Genomic DNA, 6,925 nt, shown 5'->3' with positions numbered 1-6,925 from the left:
CAGTTACTGAGCTATATTTCATAGCAAAATACAAAAATATCGAGACAGTTGTGCAAATCCTTCTCTTAGTTCCTTGGTGAGCAACAGAAAGAACTGAAAAATACCTATGTAATTAATTTCAAACACTTACGGAGCAGAACCCTGGAAGGTACATCTCATACATGAAGAACAATAGAAACCCATTTTCATTAAGTAGCATGTACAAGAGAAGCCTGCATCTACAGTTAGATTAATACTAGTGCAAGATGTAGATGTATAAAACTACTTTATTGTAGTAATCAAAGTGAGGCCTTTTGAGAAATCCGAGTCATCAGCCCATAATTCTAAGAAAAGTGACTGCTGTTTTATCACATGCTGTCCGTATTTGCCAAGCAAAGGTATTTTATTGGTGAGCACATGCTTCTCTAAAATTAGGAAAAAATCTTGCAACTGATGCTTTAGGAGAGCAATGAGATATTATGGGGGAACTAGCTAGAATGCCACAGGATCAGTCCCAAAATCTTCCCTCAAACATCTGCCACACATCAGGAGAAACTCCCTCTGCCAAAAACACCAGGCAACCTCCTGTCTTATGCTACTAAAATAATCAAAGACAAAATATTCTGATACTACTCTAGAGTCATCATCTCCTCAGGGCAAGAACTCGTTTGCTGTGTGACATCCATTCCCTGTTGTATCCTTATGTGAAATCACTAATAAATTCATAATACAATTTGTAAAAAGCTAAGATACAAGAACTGGGACTGATTTTCTATACTAAGGACTGGATTGATTTCCTTATTTTTTAATGGGCAGCTGTCCTGGTTCTGGCCAGGATAGAGTTAATATTTACCTGAGCTGGGTGGAGGACTGAAGCTGGTAGCCCCTATGGCTGGGATAGTTAACTAATTAGCTAACAGCTGGGGTTAATTTACCCAAATTAGCCAAAGGGCTATTCCATCCCATCTGACATCATGCTCAGTATATAAGTGAGGAGGGTGCTGAAGGGAGGCCCCCTGCTACTTGGAAGAGACTGGATGTGGAGATCTGTTGTGAGCTATTGTACTGTATTTGTGTTCCATCACTCTATTGTTTTCTTCTGTCATTACTGTTAAATTTACTTTTTGTTCAATCTCAACCCGCGTGTTTGGGTTTTTTTTCTGGTTTTCTTTTGTTTGTCAAATCTCCTCCTATTCTCTTGGAGAGTGTGGGGAGTGAGAGAGAGACTGTGTAGTCTGGTCCCCGTTGGGGCTGAACTACGACAGTTATTTTGGCGTCCAACGTGGGGCTCGAAGGGTTGAGATAATAACAGATCTGACTTTTTTTTTTGCTTGAAACAAATTTGTTTATACGTGTTTGTTGTATTGGTTGTCAGTTGTTGGTCATGATGTTGCAGTGGTTGGTTATGTTGTTGTATTGTCTACGCTCTTATATGTACTATGTGTTCCCAGTGGTGGTGTTTATCACCTCAGGGAAAATGATGAGAATTATCCTTTTGTTATACTATGCCATATACATCTATGACATGGTGACATCAATGGCCTTAGAGATAAATTGGTATTCCTATGTGGACAGCTTCCCGAATTCTTTCACTTCCAGGGTAGTTAAACCACTTTTTGAGAACTTTAAAGATCTGGGGGATATTCAAGCCACTATGATGTTGTTGTTATGTATCTTGAATGTGTGCCAAGACTTGTCTAGAGCTGCAAACCCACTTCTTGGGAATCTCCTCCCGAGATTTACCCTAAGGCAAGATACTAATACGTGGCATGGTATGAGGGAGAACAAACTGACCTGCAATGTAGAGACTCAAACCCCAGCAACAGGCATTGCAGCTGAATCAGAGGGTGAACCTGTGCTAGTTTCAGTTGCCCCTGTATACAAGAAGACTTGGAAGCAGAAGTCAGCTCGTTTAGTGAGGGATGAAGAAGCCCCTTCTAAGAGGGAGCAGGAGGAAGAAGAGGAAGGTTTATTTGCTTCATGCCCAGGAAGAACTCGGCAGGCAGGCTCTTCCTCAGAGGAAGAACTCCTAAAGGAGACAGTGAGCACCAGATTTCTATCCCTGAGCGAGCTGCGAGACATGCGAAAACATTTTAGCCATCATCCTGGGGAGCACATTATCAGCTGGCTGCTGCGGTGCTGGGATAATGGGGCCAATAGCTTGGAATTAGAAGGCAGAGAAGCTAGGCAACTGGGATCCATTTCTAGAGAAGCAAGCATTGACGAAGCAGTTGGAAAAGGGACACAAGCCCTCAGCCTCTGGAGGTGACTCCTGTCAGGTGTGAAGGAGAGGAATCCTTTCAAGGAGGATATAATGTGTCATCCAGGCAAGTGGGCTACCATGGAGAAGGGTATCCAGTACCTGAGGGAATTAGCTGTGCTGGAGATTATTTATGATGACCTGGACAATGATCAGTTACCTAAGGATCCAGATGAAGTCAGGTGCACACGACAAATGTGGCGGAAGTTTGTTCGAAGTGCACCATCATCATATGCCAACTCATTGGCAGTTATGACCTGGAAAGATGGAGAGGAAGAAACAGTGGATGAACTGGCTGGCCGACTCCGGCAGTACAAGGAAAGCCTGTCGTCCTCCCTACGGGCCTGTGTCTCGGCTGTGGAGAAACTATCCCAGGAGTTCCAGCAATTCAAAGCAGATATGTCCCATTCCCCACCGGTACGGGCCAATATTTCAGCTATTAGGAGTAAACGTTTCCCTGCTCAAGAGAGATGGTTTATGCGGCGAGGTACCCTGTGGTTTACCTTGCGTGACCAAGGAGAGGACATGAGGGAGTGGGATGGGAAGCCTACCGCTGCCCTAGAGGCGCGGGTACGTGAGTTGTGTGGAAAAACCATTGCAAATAGAAGTTCTCCCTGGAAAATTGTTGCACCAGTCTCCAATAGGGAGCGTAGAAGGAACAGCTTTAGTTCTGACCCTCTTGAAGGGACCTCTCGTGCATATTTAAAAGAAATGAATAATGAATACTGTGGCCAGGATTAGAGAGGCCCTGCCTCCAGCCAGGTGGAGAAGAGGGATAACAGAGTTTATTGGACTGTGTGGATCCGATGGCCTGGCACGTCAGACCCACAAGAGTACAAAGCTCTAGTGGATACTGGTGCACAATGTACCTTGATGCCATCAAGATATAATGGGGCAGAACCCATTTGTATTTCTGGAGTGACAGGAGGATCCCAACAGCTGTCTGTATTGGAGGCTGAAGTGAGTCTAACAGGGAATGAGTGGCAGAAGCACCCCATAGTGACTGGCCCAGATGCTCCATGCATTCTTGGTATAGATTACCTCAGAAGGGGATATTTCAAGGACCTAAAAGGGTATTGGTGGGCTTTTGGTGTAGGTGCTTTAGAGATGGAGGAAATTATACAGTTGTCCACCTTGCCTGGTCTGTCAGAGGATCCTTCTGTTGTGGGGTTGCTGAAGGTTGAAGAACAACAGGTGCCAATTGCTACCACAACTGTGCACCGGCGGCAGTATCGCACCAACCGAGACTCCCTGATCCCCATCCATAAGCTGATTCATCAGCTGGAGAGCCAGGGAGTGATCAGCAAGTCCCACTCACCTTTTAACAGTCCCATATGGCCAGTGAGAAAAACAAGTGGAGAGTGGAGGTTAACAGTGGACTATCGTGGCCTGAATGAGGTAACACCACCACTGAGTGCTGCCGTGCCGACATGTTAGAACTTCAGTATGAACTGGAATCCAAGGCAGCCAAGTGGTATGCCACCATTGATATTGCCAACGCGTTCTTTTCAATCCCATTGGCAGCAGAATGCAGGCCACAGTTTGCTTTCACTTGGAGGGGCGTCCAGTACACTTGGAATTGACCGCCCCAGGGGTGAAAACACAGCCCCACCATCTGCCATGGGCTGATCCAGACTGCACTGGAAAAGGGTGGTGCTCCAGAGCACCTGCAGTACATTGATGACATCATCGTATGGGGCAACACAGCAGCAGAAGCTTTTCAAAAAGGGGAGAAAATAATTAAAATCCTCCTGAAAGCTGGGCTTGCCATAAAACGATGTAAGGTGAAAGGACCTGCAAGAGAGATACAGTTTTTGGGGATAAAATGGCAAGATGGGCGTCGTCAGATTCCAATAGATATAGTCAACAAAATAACAGCTATGGCTGCACCAACTGACAAAAGGGAAACGCAAGCTTTCCTGGGCATTGTGGGTTTCTGGAGGATGCATATTCCAAATTATAGTATGATTGTAAGCCCTCTGTAAAAAGTCACCCGAAAGAAGAATGGTTTTAAATGGGGCCCTGAACAACAGCAGGCTTTTGAACAAATTAAACAAGAAATTGTTCATGCGGTGGCTCTTGGGCCAGTCCGGACAGGGCAAGAGGTAAGAAATGTGCTCTACACTGCAGCTGGGGAGAATGGCCCTACCTGGAGTCTCTGGCAGAAAGCACCAGGGGAAACCCGAGGTCGACCCCTTGGGTTTTGGAGCCGGGGATATAAAGGATCTGAGGCCTGCTATACTCCAACCGAAAAAGAAATCCTGTCGGCATATGAAGGAGTTCGAGCTGCTTCAGAAGTGATTGGTACTGAAGCACAGCTCATCCTGGCACCCCGACTGCCAGTGCTGGGCTGGATGTTCAAAGGAAGGGTCCCCTCTGCGCATCATGCAACGGATGCTACATGGAGCAAGTGGGTTGCACTGCTCACACAGCGGGCCTGAATAGGAAACCCCAATCGCCCAGGCATATTAGAAGTAATTACAGACTGGCCAGAAGGCAAAGATTTTGGAAAGCCACCAGAGGAAGAGGTAACGCGTGCTGAAGAGGCCCCACCATATAACAACCTCCCAGAAAATGAGAAGCAGTATGCCCTATTTACTGATGGGTCCTGTCGTATTGTAGGAAAACACTGGAAGTGGAAAGCTGCTGTGTGGAGTCCTACATGACGAGTTGCAGAAGCTGCTGAAGGCCAAGGTGAATCGAGTCAGTTTGCGGAGGTGAAGGCCATCCAGCTGGCTTTAAACATTGCTGAATGGGAAAAATGGCCTGTGCTCTATCTCTACACCGACTCATGGATGGTGGCAAATGCTCTGTGCGGATGGTTAAAGCAATGGAAGCAGAGCAACTGGCAGCGTAGGGGCAAACCTATCTGGGCTGCCACTCTGTGGCAAGATATTGCTGCTCGGTTAGAGAAGCTTGTTGTAAAAGTACGTCACGTAGATGCCCACGTACCCAAGAGTCGGGCCACTGAAGAACATCAAAACAACCAGCAAGTGGATCAAGCTGCTAAAATTGAAGTGGCTCAGGTGGATCTGGACTGGCAGCATAAGGGTGAACTATTTTTAGCTCGGTGGGCCCATGATACCTCAGGCCATCAGGGAAGAGACGCAACATACAAATAGGCTCGTGATCGAGGGGTGGATTTAACCATGGACACTATTGCACAGGTTATCCTTGAATGTGAAATATGTGCTGCAATCAAACAAGCCAAGCGGTTAAAGCCTCTGTGGTATGGAGGACGATGGCTGAAGTATAAATATGGAGAGGCCTGGCAAATTGACTACATTACACTCTCACAAACTCGCCAAGGCAAGCGCTATGTACTTACAATGGTGGAAGCAACCACTGGATGGCTGGAAACATATCCTGTACCACATGCCACTGCCTGAAACACCATCCTGGGCCTTGAGAAACAAGTCTTATGGCGACATGGCACTCCAGAAAGAATTGAATCAGACAATGGTACCCACTTCCGAAACAACCTCACAGACACCTGGGCCAAAGAGCATGGCATCGAGTGGGTATACCACATCCCCTATCACGCACCAGCCTCTGGAAAAATTGAAAGGTATAATGGGCTGCTGAAAACAACACTGAAAGCAATGGGTGGTGGAACCTTCAAAAATTGGGATAAACATTTAGCAAAAGCCACTTGGCTAGTCAACACTCGGGGGTCCACCAATCGAGCTGGCCCTGCCCAATCTGAACTTCTACATACTGTAGAAGGGGATAAAGTCCCTGTGGTGCACGTAAGGAATATACTGGGGAAGACAGTCTGGGTCATTTCTCCCTTGGGCAAAGGCAAACCCATGCATGGGATTGCTTTTGCTCAAGGACCTGGGTGTACTTGGTGGGTAATGCAGGAGGATGGGAAAGTCCGATGTGTACCTCAAGGAGATCTAATTTTAGGTGAAAAGAGCCAATAATTTGAAGTGCTTGATGTCGGTTACTATACAGTACTGTATGTCATTATCTAGCTATTATGTGTCCCTCCTTGCTTCTTCCTGCTCCAGGCCCTGAGAGACTTATGTTGTGTCAAAAGTATTATAGTAAAATCGTTTATACCAACAAAGAATGAACTTTAATAAAATAGGAAAAATTGCAGCAGTGATGCAACCAGAACTGGCTCTTGCTACTAGCACCTACCAACAGATCTTCAGTCTGCAGACTATGAACTTGCTAAGTCACTCGCACCAGATAGACTACCTGAGGAAACACTGCGTCATCTGTCCTGTGCTGAGAGACTGTTATGACAGATGGAGCCCAAAGTTATGGACTGGATAAACTCAACTGACCTTTTGAAAGGATGGACCATGGACTAAGAGTTACATCTGTGTGTCTGCATACAAGTAGATAAAAGGAAGAAAAAGTTGATGATTAATTGGAAAGTGTAGGATCTGGGCATGATGTAGATGGTATGGAATAAGGGGTGGATAATGTCCTGGTTCTGGCCAGGATAGAGTTAATATTTACCTGAGCTGGGTGGAGAACTGAAGCTGGTAGCCCCTATGGCTGGGATAGTTAACTAATTAGCTAACAGCTGGGGTTAATTTACCCAAATTAGCCAAAGGGCTATTCCATCCCCTCTGACATCATGCTCAGTATATAAGTGAGGAGGGTGCTGAAGGGAGGCCCCCTGCTACTTGGAAGAGACTGGATGTGGAGATCTGTTGTGAGCTATTGTAC

Source organism: Chlamydotis macqueenii, chromosome 5, assembly GCF_036417535.1.
Source record: "Chlamydotis macqueenii isolate bChlMac1 chromosome 5, bChlMac1.mat, whole genome shotgun sequence".
Classification (NCBI taxonomy): domain Eukaryota; kingdom Metazoa; phylum Chordata; class Aves; order Otidiformes; family Otididae; genus Chlamydotis; species Chlamydotis macqueenii.
The sequence above is the reverse complement of the archived record's forward strand: the minus strand, read 5'-3'. Positions refer to the sequence as shown.